Source organism: Schistocerca nitens, chromosome 10 (genome assembly GCF_023898315.1).
Source record: "Schistocerca nitens isolate TAMUIC-IGC-003100 chromosome 10, iqSchNite1.1, whole genome shotgun sequence".
In the NCBI taxonomy this organism is placed as follows: domain Eukaryota; kingdom Metazoa; phylum Arthropoda; class Insecta; order Orthoptera; family Acrididae; genus Schistocerca; species Schistocerca nitens.
In genome coordinates, this window is record NC_064623.1 from 165,894,774 (window position 1) to 165,910,553 (window position 15,780).

The window sequence follows — 15,780 nt, forward strand, 5'->3', positions numbered from 1 at the left end:
GTTATATCATCTACCCATCTAATCTTCAGCATTCTACTGTAGCACCACATTTCGAAAGCTTCTATTCTCTTCTTGTCCAAACTAGTTATCGTCCATGTTTCACTTCCATACATGGCTACGCTCCATACAAATACTTTCAGAAACGCCTTCCTGACTCTTAAATCTATACTCGATGTTAACAAATTTCTCTTCTTCAGAAACGCTTTCCTTGCCATTGCCAGTCTACATTTTATATCCTCTCTACTTCGACCATCATCAGTTATTTTGCTCCCCAAATAGCAAAACTGCTTTACTACTTTACGTGTCTCATTTCCTAATCTAATTCCCTCAGCATCACCCGACTTAATTCGACTACATTCCATTATCCTCGTTTTGCTTTTGTTGATGTTCATCTTATATCCTCCTTTCAAGAGACTATCCATTCCGTTCAACTGCTCTTCCAAGTGCTTTGCTCTCTCTGACAGAATTACAATGTCATCGGCGAACTTCAAAGTTTTTATTTCTTCTCCATGGATTTTAAAACCTACTACGAATTTTTCTTTTGTTTCCTTCACTGAATGCTCAATATACAGATTGAATGACATTGGGGAGAGGCTACAACCCTGTCTCACTCCCTTCCTGGCCACTGCTTCCCGTTCATGTCCCTCGACTCTTATAACTGCCATCTGGTTTCTGTACAAATTGTTTTCACAGTATGAGATTTTAACTCCGCAGCGGATTGTGCGCTGATATGAAACTTCCTGGTAGATTAAAACTGCGTGCCGGACGAAGACTCGGGACCTTTGCCTTTCCCGGGCAAGTGCGCTACCAACTGAGCTACCCAAGCACGACTCACGCCCCGTCCTCACAGCTTTACTTCTGCCAGTACCTCGCCTCCTACCTTGCAAACTTCAGGAGAGGTTCTGTAAAGTTTGGAAGATAGGAGACGAGGTACTGGCGGAAGTAACGCTGTGAGGACGGTGCGTGAGTCGTGCTTGGGTAGTTCAGATATAGAGCACTTGCCCGCGAAAGGCAGAGGTCCCGAGTTGGAGTCTTGGTCCGGCACGCAGTTTTAATCTACCAGGAAGTTTCTTTTCACAGTATTTGGGTCCCGAAACCGTGTTCCAAGTTCTCTCCAGATGCGAATCCGTCGAGAATCGCTCTCCAGTCCAAATCTGGACTCATCTGTGGGAAGAACATTGGCCCACTGTTAAAACTTCCACGTTCGACCTTGATGACTCCACTCTAGACGTTCCCTACTGTGAAGACGCGTCAGAGGTACGCATACAGCAGGTCTCTGACAATAAAGGCCAAGCTGCCGAAGCCTTCCGTACACCGTTTGCCTTGATACAGCACGCTTAATGGATGCTGCGCGGTCGAATACCAGTTGCTGCGCACTACTAATGCGGTACCTCAGTGCCAAATGTTCAAATGTGTGTGAATTCCTAAGGAACCAAACTACTTAGGTCATCGGTCCGTAGACTTACACACTACTTAAACTAATTTATGCGAAGAAGAACACACACACCTGAGCGGGCAATTCGGATGGGATTCGGTTAATGAAAAGGGGACATACAATTCAAGGTTTATTTCCCCAAAACAATTAATTAATTGTAATAAATTAAACTGTGGCTTACAAATTACGGTGACACAAACAAATCAAGCTGATTACAATAAGAAGTAATAAAAATGTTATATGCCACAGGTGAACAGAGACACTTCAAAACTGTTTACAATTTGATACATTAACAAATAATCATTGTGCATTAAACTACATACTTTAACCTAATGCAGTTAAATTTTATAATGTGAAGGACAAATGTATAATTTACAATTAAATTTTCAGTCGAAGTTATTCCTTCCTGTACCTTCTTTAAAAGAGTGATAAAGTTTCCAAAAGGTATCTCACTTAAAAATGCCCTAAAACCCTTAACACAACAACACGTACATGACTAGCTCAAATAATAAATATATGTACGGCAAAGCCCAACATCAGCAGCGCAGACCACATTCAAACTCTAGCCAACATGGGCCGCTTGCCGGTCAAAACATGTTACGACTGCGGCAGCGGGCAAATTTACATAGGTAATAAAAGAACACAGGCCACCTAGAAATCTTACCAAAATCAGTTTACACGAAGGAGGAAGAAGGGAGGGGGGAAACATAATAAATACCATACGTAAGTGCACTTGCCAAACCTACTACTAATTATACAGTATAAAAAGGTTTCAATTAATGACAAATCCGGGATGGGCCCGGCAATATTGCACCTGAGCGCTAGTAGCCAAAATAATGTTGACAGATACCAAGGTCTGACATCATCTTAGGGCTAACTGGCACAACAAATAAATAAGAGTAAAAGAACAAGCAAATGGCAATGCCCAAGAATTTAAATAGGATTAAGTACACACGAGGCTAAAATCAATTGCTAGCACCTTGGACATCGTCTTAGGCTTAATTGACATTACAAATAAATAAAGGTAAAAGAAGAGGCAAATGACAATGCCCAGCAATTTAAATAAAAATAAGTAAGCACAAGGGTAAAGGCAACTGCTAGCAACTTAATAAGCACACATAAAAGTTCAGAATGCTGCCAAATCACAAAACGGAACAGGCGCGCGCGCAGTCCCCATCAAGCCAGAAAACCAACAACACACACTCTAGCAACCGAGCCAGCCCGACCACAGTAATTTCAACTCAAAATCAGGGCGCGTGAGCACACCGGGTCCACGCAAAACACACACTGCCAAATAATTCCCACCAACAGATACGGCTGCCCCCCGGGCGGGAAAACGGGGGCGGCGACCGGGTACACACCACCAGAAAACTTGACACCTAGACTCCGGCCAAAACGGAATCACGCAGAAAATATAAACAACAGCTGAAGTAAGGTGAAACGAACCCCGCCACGCAGACCGGACAGAGCAAACACACAGAAAGCCTGCCCTGCAGTCCTTACAACTCCTGGGTGCGGAAACCCAAGCGATATCGTGGCAACCTTTTCAGAGGCGGAGAACCTCGAGCGATTGCATGCGGGGATCCATCAGTTGTCCACTACAGCACGTCACCAACACGCCACACCGCCAAACGGCCAAATCAACGAGGCCCGCCAACAACGAGACCAGACCTCCATGCCGGGGCGGAAGGCAAAATACCACCAGCTCGGTGCGAATCCAACTGCCGAGCCGAGCACGCGCGGCCCCCCGCGAAAAACGCTCCAGAGGGCAGCAGCCGCCTCAGCGCCTGCGCAGGCCGAACCAGACGGAAACAGAAATACAAGTCGCTATCGATAGTGCCGGATACGCAACGAGCCAGAGAAATGGCACAACACCCATGCCCGAGGGAGGACTCGAACCTCCGGCGGGAGTGGCCCTTTGTGCCCTTATAGCCAAATAGCGGTCGTCTTTTTTTCTGATGTCACATGTGGTCGGCCCTGCCCTTGTCTTTGGGATACGGTTTGGTCTCTGTAAACTCTTGCCACATCTGAAAAACAACAGAACGATGACCATTAAGCCATCGGACCACATCAGCTTGCGACTGTCGTGTTTCCATTCTTCCTATGTCCCTCCACCGCAGAGAGTCTGGTAGGCGTCTTATCTGGGCCATACTGCACCGTCTGTGTACACAGCGACTGTGGACGTGGGACTACCCGGCGAACACTACGCTGTTTAGTATTAGTTGAAAACAGTTTTGGTTGCAATTTTAGTTTTTTTTAATCGACTACGCGTTTCACCTTATTTAGGCATCTTTATGGAAGAACCCTGGAGATACTAAAAGGTATCAGATAGATTATACTATAATGGTAAGACAGAGATTTAGGAACCAGGTTTTAAACTGTAAGTCATTTCCAGGGACAGATGTGGACTCTGACCACAGTCTATTGGTTATGAACTGTAGATTAAAACTGAAGAAACTGCAAAAAGGTGGGAATTTATGGAGATGGGACCTGGATAAACTGACTAAACCAGAGGTTGTACAGAGTTTCAGGGAGAGTATAAGGGAACAATTGACAAGAACGGGGGAAAGAAATACTGTAGAAGAAGAATGTGTAGCTTTGAGGGATGAAGTAGTGAAGGCAGCAGAGGATCAAGTAGGTAAAAAGATGAGGGCTAGTAGAAATCCTTGGGTGGCAGAAGAAATATTGAATTTAATTAACGAAAGGAGAAAATATAAAAATGCAGTAAATGAAGCAGGCAAAAAGGAATACAAACGTCTCAAAAATGAGAACGACAGGAAGTGCAAAATGGCTAAGCAGGGATGGATAGAGGACAAATGTAAGGATGTAGAGGCTTATCTCACGAGCGGTAAGATAGATACTGCCTACAGGAAAATCAAAGAGACCTTTGGAGAAAAGAGAACCACTTGTATGAATATCAAGAGCTCAGATGGAAACCCAGTACTAAGCAAAGAAGGGAAAGGAGAAAGGAAGAAGGAGTATATAGAGGGTCTATACAAGGGCGATGTACTTGAAGGCAATGTTATAGAAATGGAAGAGGATGTAGATGAAGATGAAATGGGAGATATGATACTGCGTGAAGAGTTTGACAGAGCACTGATAGACCTAAGTCGAAACAAGGCCCCGGGAGTAGACAACATTCCATTAGAACTACTGACGGCCTTGGGAGAGCCAGTCATGACAAAACTCTACCATCTGGTGAGCAAGATGTATGAGACAGGCGTAATACCCTCAGACTTCAAGAAGAATATAATAATTCCAATCCCAAAGAGAGCAGGCGTTGACAGATTTGAAAATTACCGAACTATCAGTTTAATAAGTCACAGCTGCAAAATACTAAAACGAATTCTTTACAGACGAATGGAAAAACTAGTAGAAGCCGACCTCAGGGAAGATCAGTTTGGATTCCGTAGAAATGTTGGAACACGTGAGGCAATACTGACCTTACGACTTGTCTTAGAAGAAAGATTAAGGAAAGGCAAACGTTTCTAGCATTTGTAGACCTAGAAAAAGCTTTTGACAATGTTGACTGGACTACTCTCTTTCAAATTCTGAAGGTGACAGGGGTAAAATACAGGGAGCGAAAGGCTATTTACAATTTGTACAGAAACCAGATGGCAGTTATAAGAGTCGAGTGGCATGAAAGGGAAGCAGTGGTTGGGAAGGGAGTGAGACAGGGTTGTAGCCTCTCCCCTATGTTATTCAATCTGTATATTGAGCAAGCAGTAAAGGAAACAAAAGAAAATTTCGGAGTAGGTATTAAAATCCATGGAGAGGAAATAAAAACTTTGAGGTTCGCCGATGACATTGTAATTCGGTCAGAGACAGCAAAGGACTTGGAAGAGCAGTTGAACGGAATGGACAGTGTCTTGAAAGGAGGATATAAGATGAACATCAACAAAAGCAAAACAAGGATAATGGAATGTAGTCGAATTAAGTCGGGTGATGCTGAGGGAATTAGATTAGGAAATGAGACACTTAAAGCAGTAAAGGAGTTTTGCTATTTGGGGAGCAAAATAACTGATGATGGTCGAAATAGAGAGGATATAAAATGTAGATTGGCAATGGCAAGGAAAGCGTTTCTGAAGAAGTGGAATTTGTTAACATCGAGTATAGATTTAAGTGTCAGGAAGTCGTTTCAGAAAGTATTTGTATGGAGTGTAGCCATGTATGGAAGTGAAACATGGACGATAAATAGTTTGGACAGGAAGAGAATAGAAGCTTTAGAAATGTGGTGCTACAGAAGAATGCTGAAGATTAGATGGGTAGATCACATAACTAATGAGGAGGTATTGAACAGAATAGGGGAGAAGAGGAGTTTGTGGCACAACTTGACAAGAAGAAGGGACCGGTTGGTAGGGCATGTTCTGAGGCATCAAAGGATCACAAATTTAGCATTGGAGGGCAGCGTGGAGGGTAAAAATAGTAGAGGGAGACCAAGAGATGAATACATTAAGCAGATTCAGAAGGATGTAGGTTGCAGTAAGTACTGGGAGATGAAGAAGCTTGCACAAGATAGAGTAGCATGGAGAGGTGCATCAAACCAGTCTCAGGACTGAAGACCACAACAACAACAACAGGCTGATCTTAACTTGGTATTTATTAGACAGTGTAGCATAAAGCGTTCACGCTCACAGGTCTTGGAGTCACTCACGTCCATCTAGAAAGTATTTACTGAGGTTAACGAAGGCGATGTTGACCTAATGTACCCGACGATGCCCCTTAGCTACACTGTCGTATCGGTCGTCCTAACAAATACCAAATTAAGATAAGCCTGAAGATGCCTAAATAAAGTGAAACGCGTAGTTGATAAATAAAAAAAACTTAAATTGCAACCAAGATTGTTTTCAACTAATACTATTAAACGCTGGTTTGCTGATTCATGCCACAGATGGAATGGAAGGATAACTACTCTGTTTGACAGGTGCCCTGACGTCATTGTTGGCGTGGTTGTACGTCGACCAGAATGCTATCTTCCGTGCAGAAGACGATCGTACGAACATCTTGTAATGGTACTCGAATTACGTAACCATTACGGCACCTCACCTCAACCTCTCGATACCAGTAATATTCCACTGTGTTTCCGTAAAATAGTTAACATATTTCTGTGACAACATTCGGATTTGATTTCATTAATGTATAGGTACTTCGATACATCGATATGTATATATTTCAATGATATTATTCTTATGTGTATTCTTTCTTTTGTCATTATGATCTTTGACGTACTTGTAACTCTCATTTTTGGGCGCGTAAGCGGTTATTAGTGAGTCAATCTTTGGTCGTCATGTTAAAGAGACGCAAATTGTAGTTAGTTTATGAAATGTGAACTTTAACAGTGTGGAAGATATTTCCAAGTATGTTTTATATTGTGAAGTGATGTCTTGGAACGAGTTACGTGATATTGCTACAAAAGTAATAAAAAAGAAGTGTAACTTAAATTCGGAGTGCTGATTACTTTTTTTTACATCACCATTGTCCTAACTTGCAAAAGTTTAATCTTCAAGAATGGGTTATGAAACACATCTATAAAACTTTTGAATATCGCAGAATAACAACTAGGCCTCTTTGCATCCGAGCTTGGAATCATCACTACCTAGATTTTCGACGATTGAGCCATGAGTTTACAACGGGACCAGCGTGGGAAACACGAAAAAATGAGTGCCTAGTTTATCCATTATTTCAAGAAATGACTTTATTAACTGTGTTCTAATGACACCTGCCACATAATAGAACTTTGTTGTGGTAGGATTGTTAGAATCTGTTGACAGTTTGTTTGATTATATCGTGAATAAGATATAGGACGGGGAAACTGCGGTTTGTTAATTTAATTTTGGATACCAGTGTACTTGGCAAACGTGTGATAGTGCATTTACTTCCGCTTGTAGTACTGAATTGTCCCGCCAGATTCACTTGGCAGTCCTTTTCCACTTCGATGACTCATCCAATATGAACCTGATGTAGGATCTGGTACAGGGATAGAAAATTTGATTTTAGGACTACTGGAACGCCGCCCTTCATGTAAGCAACAAGTGCTCTTAACTTCAACGTTGCGCTATGAGGTTCGGCGGCCAATATCGCAGTGAGGGAGACGTGTTGCCGGCAGCTTGTCGTCATCTGATCGGTTCTGCGCGTATCTTGCGATGCAAGGTCGGTGTGAGTTGTCGGGTGTAATCTCGGTGGAGACAGCGCAGTCCGCTCTTGTCCGCCGTGGAGTGCAGGCGTGAGCTGCGGTCTTCCAAACGGAGCGGTCGTGTTCATAGCGAATGCGCTCGCTCCCTCCCTTCGTGGCATAGCCTCATAACTGTAAGTACGGTGGAAATGGCTTGTTCACGGAAATGAACGTTGAGGTTTGGCTTTGTGAGGAATAGTGTACGTCTATTTCCTTCCTCCTTTTGGAACAGGCTGGTACATGAATGAATGATGTGGAGTCTATCGCTATTCAAACGGATAATGTTCCAAAATCGTATTCGTTATTTATTTTAATATTCACTCGTTTGGAATTCACAAAAGCATTCATCACATAATGTGTTAACTCAAATATTCCGATAGTTTCATACTGAGCCAGACTATTCTTTACATATGTTCTTATAATAGGGCCTATGGCGTATCGTCTCAGTTGTGCGACTGGATTCGTGATTTCCTGTCAGGAAGGTCGCAGTTCGTAGTAATAGACGGCAAATCATCGAGTAAAATTGAAGTGATATCAGGTATTCCCCAGGGAAGCGTCCTGGGACCTCTGCTGTTCCTGATCTTTATAAATGACCTGGGTGACAATCTGAGCAGTTCTCTTAGGTTGTTCGCAGATGATGCTGTAATTTACCGTCTAGTAAGGTCATCCGAAGACCAGTATCAGTTACAAAGCGATTTAGAAAAGATTGCTGTATGATGTGGCAGGTGGCAGTTGACGCTAAATAACGAAAAGTGTGAGGTCATCCACATGAGTTCCAAAAGAAATCCGTTGGAATTCGATTACTCGATAAATAGTACAATTCTCAAGGCTGTCAGTCCAACTACCTGCGTGTTAAAATTACGAACAACTTCAGTTGGAAAGACCACATAGATAATATTGTGGGGAAGGCGAGCCAAAGGTTGCGTTTCATTGGCAGAACACTTGGAAAATGTAACAAGTCCACTAAAGAGACAGCTTACACTACACTCGTTCGTCCTCTTTTAGAATATTGTTGCGCAGTGTGGGATCCTTACCAGGTGAGATTGACGGAGGACATCGAAAGGGTGCAAAAAAGGGCAGCTCGTTTTGTATTATCACGTATTAGGGGAGAGAGTGTGGCAGATATGATACGCGAGTTGGGATGGAAGTCATTAAAGCAAAGACGTTTTTCGTCGCGGCGAGATCTATTTACGAAATTTCAGTCACCAACTTTCTCTTCCGAATGCGAAAATAAAATAAGAGAAATCAGAGCTCGAACAGAAAGGTTTAGGTGTTCGTTTCTCCCGCGCCCTGTTCGGGAGTGGAATGGTAGAGAGACAGTATGATTGTGGTTCGATGAACCCTCTGCCAAGCACTTAAATGTGAATTGCAGAGTAATCATGTAGATGTAGATGTAATACAACGTGTATAAAAAAGAATCATATGATTTTTAAAAGTCATAACTGTTATGTTATATGAGATTTTTGTATCCCGCCTGGAAGGTGACGCATGGGTAGGAGCAGGAGCAGGAAAATTACGTCGGTACTGCAGTGAGTAAAGGTGGTTTACTGGTGCAAGAAAGAATACATAACTTCGTACAGATGCGAAGTCTTAGACCCATCATACGTAGAGCAAAGGTGAAGCGAAGTTTCCTGGCTGGCTGCACCTGATGAAACGGGGTGAATCTGTAGCGGAGCACGTAGAGCTGCACAGCACAAGCTAGAGGGCGTTGTCGTCGGTGTCTCGTTGTAGTGCCAATCTTTGAAACTATGCCGTGTCGTCGTTTCTATCGATACCACAGAGATATGAGCGTGAACACAGTAGTGTTGGAAAGGGCAAACTCTCGAGTTTTTCGTACTTGGTTCATGCTAGGTGGCAGCAGCGTGCGCCCACTTTAGTTCTAGTAAAAATGGTGTCGGGACAACAGAAAGCGTTTTCTGTTCTACGTTTTGCGCTGTGCTGGTCAGTAACAACAATTCAGCGTGACTTTCGTACTATTTATGGTGTGGATCCCCCTACAGCACAGAGCATTAGACGACGGCATGAACGACTCCGAGAAACAGGTTGTTTGTGTAGAGGCAAATCGACGGGCCGTCCCCGTCAAGCGCAGCCGCCACAGTTTCACAAGGAGTCTGCAAAAATCCGTTAGCCGTGCAGCCCCCGATGTCCGTCTGGCGTGCGTTGCGTCCAAATTTACCCATGAAACCATACAAAATTCAGCTACTGCAAGCTCTTCGTGAAGGTGACGAACAACAACGTGTGGAGTTCCGTAATTTTGTTCTTGGCAAGATGGAAGATGACAATGTGAGACCTTAACTTTTTCCGGCGAATCGAATGTTCAGATAACTTACGGGTTTGCTGCCGGGTGACGTCGTCGAACACCGCCGATATTTCGACAGGAGCGCACCCTGCCATTCTCAAGGCACAGATGCAAGGAAGAAGAAATGCGCAAGGAAATTTAATACCTCGGTTCACAGAGGAGAAACAAGGAAGACACCACACACAGAACAAGTGTCAACACAACCAAAGATAACCAACATCAGAAATATCGATAGTTACTATTAATCAACAGGTGAGGTAGCACTAATTCTGTCCCTCTGTTATTAACAGAGATGGTGGATTTAGTTTAAATGCTGCTTGGAATCCGGCTCTGTCTTTCATCAAATAACAGAGGGACCGAATAAGTGCTACCTCGCCTGTTGATTAACAGTAACTATCGATATTTCTGAAGTTGGTTATCTTTGTTTGTGTTGACACTTGTTCTGTGTGTGGTGACTTCCTTGTTTCTCCTCTGTGAACCGAGGTATTAAATTTCCTTGCACATTTCTTCTTCCTTGCATCTGTGCCTTGAGAATGGCAGGGTGCGCTCCTGTCGAAATATCGGCGGTGTTCGACGACGTCACCCGGCAGCAAACCCGTAAGTTGTTTGGAAGATGACAATTTTCTTCCACGCCTAGTGTTTAGTGACGAGGAAACACTTCATTTGAATGGGAAGAAGAACCGTCATAATGTGAGAATATGGGGCACAGAACAAAAACATGAAGTTGTACAACATAAGAGGGACTTTCCAAAATGTAATGTGTTTTGTGCAGTTTTACGGAACAAGGTGTATGGTTCATTTTTCTTTGTCAAGAACACTGTTACACGAAGCACATATGTCGATATGCATGAGAACTTTCTTTTCCCACGGTTGGAGATTGATTCGAACGACTTCTTGTACCGCTGCTCGGGATTAGCAGAGCAGTCTAGGGTGCTGCAGTCTTGAGCTGTGTGGCTGGTCCCGGCGGAGGTTCGAGTCCTCCCTCGATCATGGGTGTGTGTGTTTGTCCTTAGGATAATTTAGGTTTAGTAGTGTGTAAGCTTAGGGGACTGATGACCTTAGCAGTTAAGTCCCATAAGATTTCACACACATTTGAACTTCTTGTACCAACGGGATGGGGCACCGCCACACTGGAATCTGGAAGTGTGGGAATTTTTAAATCAGAGGATTACTGAGCGATGTGTCGGTCGCACTGTACCAAATAATTCAGCCTTACATTACTGGCCTTCAAGGTCATCGGACTTATTTGTGGGGGTTTGTAAAAGACTCTGCATATGAGCCTCCGTTACCAACAACGAATGAACTGAGAAATTGCGTAACAGCAGCTGCGAAAGCTGTAACTCAGTACATGCTCGCTGCAGCTTGGAACAATTTCAATACCGCATTGACATGGTTCAAATGGCTCTGAGCACTATGGGACTTAACATCTGAGGTCATCAGTCCCCTAGAACTTAGAACTACTTAAACCTAACTAACCTAAGGACATCACACACATCCATACCTGAGGCAGGATTCGAACCTGCGACCGTAGGGGTCACGCAGTTCTAGACTGAAGCGCCTAGAACCGCACGGCCACCCTGGCCGGCTCGGGCATCTCAAAGGAGCACATTGATTACCTATGAAAAGGTATGAAAAAAAGTTTTTCAGTTTCCAGTTCATCAAAACACAAACTTCATTGTATATGTTTATTTTGGAAATTTGTGGTGGGCGCTTAGGCGCCTTAGGCAGCGCAGCTATCCCGCGCGGCATATGTTTATTAGTTTCAGAAACATAGACGTACCAAATCGGATGACTCTTTTTCATGCACCCTGTATTGTACAATAATACAAATACCCTTGGGCCACTCTGTGGCTGAGTCGTAGAGTGTGTGTATTTTCTTGAGATTAACCACATAGCCATGCAATTCACGCACAAGTAAATGATCCACTGACTGGATTTCAAAAAATGGTTCAAATGGCTCTGAGCACTATGGGACTCAACTGCTGTGGTCATAAGTCCCCTAGAACTTAGAACTACTTAAACCTAACTAACCTAAGGACAGCACAAAACACCCAGCCATCACGAGGCAGAGAAAATCCCTGACCCCGCCGGGAATCGAACCCGGGAACCCGGGCGTGGGAAGCGAGAACGCTACCGCACGACCACGAGATGCGGGCCCACGAGATGCGGGCTCTGACTGGATTTCCCCACACTCACATTCAGAACTGTCCGATTGGCCCACATCTGTTGATTGGTTGCTTGCACCTGCCGGCATTCATCATCACGCTGTTGAAGGTTGTCCACAATTCCCTCGCGCATTCATCACGAGTATCATTGTTGACGTTCGTGAAAGAATCGTTCAAAATACGAACGGTATCGGTAAATTTAAACTCGGTAATGCCTCAGTAAGCACAGTTGCAATTACTTACGCTGGTTTAAGTTTACAATCTATTAGAATTTACAGTTTTTCCTTTGAAGTTCCATCTGACAAAACGCGAGACAGTCTGAAGACACGGCACTTTCTGCGTCGTCAGGGAGGAAACATGGCCAGAGAAATATTTCTTTGGTAGACTAAATGGAATCAGGATGACTAAAGAGGAGTTTAAAGTTTACCAGCTGGCAGTAAACAAGAGTAAAACTGTAGCAATGATTATCTGCCCAGGACAAGCTGGTGCTGGATGGAGAGAAAATTAGAATGTGTGGAAGCTTTCAGTCGTCTGTGAAGTACAATATCAAGGAAGTACAGATCAGAGTAACAAACGGAGCTAATGTTTTTCATTAAGTGCCAGACCCTGTGTGGACAATGGAGTTCATGTGAGAAGCAGACAATGTTTAAAATGTATTTCCTGCCGATGAGAGCATACATTTAGAATGCTGCGTAATTAATAAGGCAGTTTTGAGCAAGCTGCAAGCCTGCAGAATGAAGCGTCTGCCACCAGCCTTGCAGAAGACTACAAGGGTTGAGGTCATTCATTAATTTCCGTGTCTGGTCAGCATTTCCAGAAGGTAGCAACTCCCATGACCTTGTTGTTTCCCTCGATCAGGTACTGTGTTGTGTAGGTTGTTCAAGTTGAGGAGAAGTTAGCAGGTGGGCCAGGTCTTGTGTTGTTCCGCACTTGCAGGATGTATCTCCATCAACTGGAAGACTGCCCCATTTTCGCATGTTGGTCTTGCAAAGAGGAACGCCCACCCTAAGATGATTGAGCGATCTCGAAATAGGGTAGGGGAAGTCATTTCCTGGAGCTAGCTCTTCCTTTACAGGGTTATCAGGTGGTAGCTTGCTCTTGGTGATGCAGTTAGACTCTGGTGTTCCCTCTAGTGGTTGAGTCATGCCGATGAAGCTCTTTCTCGACTTCAGTCGACAGACTACAGCCTGATGATCATGCAGTGGATGTCGGGGATCATAAGTTTGCTTAGCTCTCTCTACATCAGCAGCAACAGCCCTTCTAATAGTGGTGGGAGCTATTCCAACAATCAACAATTCATACATCCCAACAAGATTCGGACGGTCTCATTGATTGCAATATCAACCTGTTTAGTTTGAGTGTATGCACTCCACACAAGTGAAGCACACTCTGCCTCAGACACACACAAAGCAAGAGCCGAAATTCTCAGGACGGGAGGACATGCTCCCCAGGCGGTGGATGTGAGCTTCCTCAAGATGTTATTCCGTGAATTAACTTTCAGCCTGGTGTTACGGCAATGTTTCTTGAAGGACAGAGTTCGATCAGGTTAACACCTAGATATACTGGTGTTGAACAATGCTCCAGTCGTTTGCCTTGCGATGTAACGTCCAGTTCCCACCGAGCTTCTCTATTCTTCAAGTGAAATGCGCACACCTGAGTCTTGTTGGGATTTGGTTTTAGGTGATTGGCTTTGTAGTAGGTCAGGAATGAAGACATCAGAGGGCAGATCCAGCTGGATCTATCTACGACTGAGAGACTGGCAAAGGAAATTTTCCATCACACCCCCCTCAGATTTACTGACAAGATGACACAGTGGGTAGCTCGTCAAAAACTGAACACAGGTCAAGCATGAAAACAGGAAAGAGATGTACTTGTAACCTCCGCGTGACACAGCACTCGTTAAAGCCTGTGCTATGGTAAGTGAGCGGGATTCACCTTATGAGAAAGGATTTTCGTAAAGATATCGACCGCGTGTACCTGAATGGTGGCAAGTCAGACTTACATCCGCTCTGTAATAACAATGATCCGTCAGGCAAGTTCAAAATGCAATTACACGTCAGGATGGATCAAAAGCAACCCAGAAGATGCTACTAATGTGATAATAATACGGTCGCCAGCCTAATTAGGCATTTACTGAGTTTCTTCCTCTGTACAAGTTGGTATATATTCATGCAAAACAACAAGTTGTAACACTGCATAATGTAGTAAAATTTTGGAACCAGAAAATCTATTGAACTGATAGTTTCACGTCTGTACTGATATGGAAACCCATGAATACATAACACTACACTATAATGTATACTACAAAACTTTATACTGCCTACTGATCTGATTAAAATCGGGCATAGGTTACCCTAGAAATTGCACTTTCGTGTTACACACAAAATGTTAATTTTGATAAAGATAAAACACTGATAAATTTTGACTTTTATATTGACTTTAACTTTTGCTGGTCAAACCAATTTAGAACACTTCAGAATTTAAATGAATGAGGGGGGACCCCTAAATTGTTATGATCGCTGTATTTAAAAAAAAAAATGATTACTGAATTTATTATACGTTCAAGACTTCCAGTATATAAGTAACTACTCTTTTCATCTTATTTACTGCTCATTTAAATGCCTTTAAATCTGGGTCGAAGTAATAAACTTCATTATTATATCAATACTAAAGTTATCTTTCAACTTCGTTAGACCTTCGTTATTCATCTACTGGTTAATTAACAAAACATTTCTTTAAACATCATTCTAATATAGCTAGTTCTGCAAATAATTATTAGTAACACAAATTTTAATTTTCATTTTGGGACACTCGGATTGCACGACATTTGGAGAGGACCCTGTCTATGTTAGTTGCGAGGATAATTAAATGATGGAAAAGTTCTGGTAAAATTTAGGTTATTATTGCACAGTTCACTCTCTGATTCATACGAATACAGTACTAAAAGTTTCAACCTGCTAGTATCGATGCGGCGGTTGGCGAGCGGCAAGACGGCGAGGCACAGAGCACACATACAACCACAGCTATGGCTCTTGACGTATCGGCACTTTAATTCTTCTTAGCGTTACAATACTTTTCCATTTAGTGCCTATGGAACTCGGTCATGCTGTGTGGGCGTTGGAACGGCGTACCCGAGGCTCAGTGAAGCTATGTCTTCCAGGAGAGCCTCCTCGCTCCAGAAGGTGTTGCTCAAGCCAGTGCCAAACTCCAACTACTGCTGAGCCCGTTGTGTCGTGCAGTGCCCGCGTGCATTTTCCCGCGCTCGCTTGGCATCCACCTTTTACCGCTCCCTGACAGACGGGGTACTCACCCGAGGTTTTGCATTCTACATATCCTAACACATTGCCTACGTATGGACCAGACGCACAGTTACAATTTTTAACTTCTTACAACAGTTTCAACATTTGTTACATTTCAATTCTATTACAATATTACTTGACATTTGACATAAACATTAATATTCACATTGAAACTTGTTTATAGTTTTCTTAACCCAATGGCATGAAACAGAAAAAAATGAAATCAGAACATCAATTACACAAGTTTATCGAAAAATCAGATGGGAAGAGTTACTTATATGTACAATATTACAGAGTCGTTGTTGTTACATACTAGATTGTGAAAAAAAGGCAAAATAGAAACAGTGAACGGGCCAAGAAAAAGAAGGGTAATAAAGAGCAGCCTGTAACAGAAATGGCGTTGTGGGTAA

The 15,780-nt window shown here is 43.2% G+C and overlaps 1 protein-coding gene across 1 annotated transcript in view; it reads left to right on the forward strand.

Annotated features, from left to right (window-relative positions):
* The first annotated feature begins 7,635 nt into the window (after positions 1–7,635).
* The window catches only part of LOC126210251 (uncharacterized), a 67,194-nt gene continuing 59,049 nt past the window's right edge, over positions 7,636–15,780 (forward strand). The window contains exon 1 of the mRNA XM_049939442.1: positions 7,636–7,741. The gene's annotated coding sequence lies outside the window, so the exon portion shown is untranslated. The remainder of the gene's footprint in view (positions 7,742–15,780) is intronic.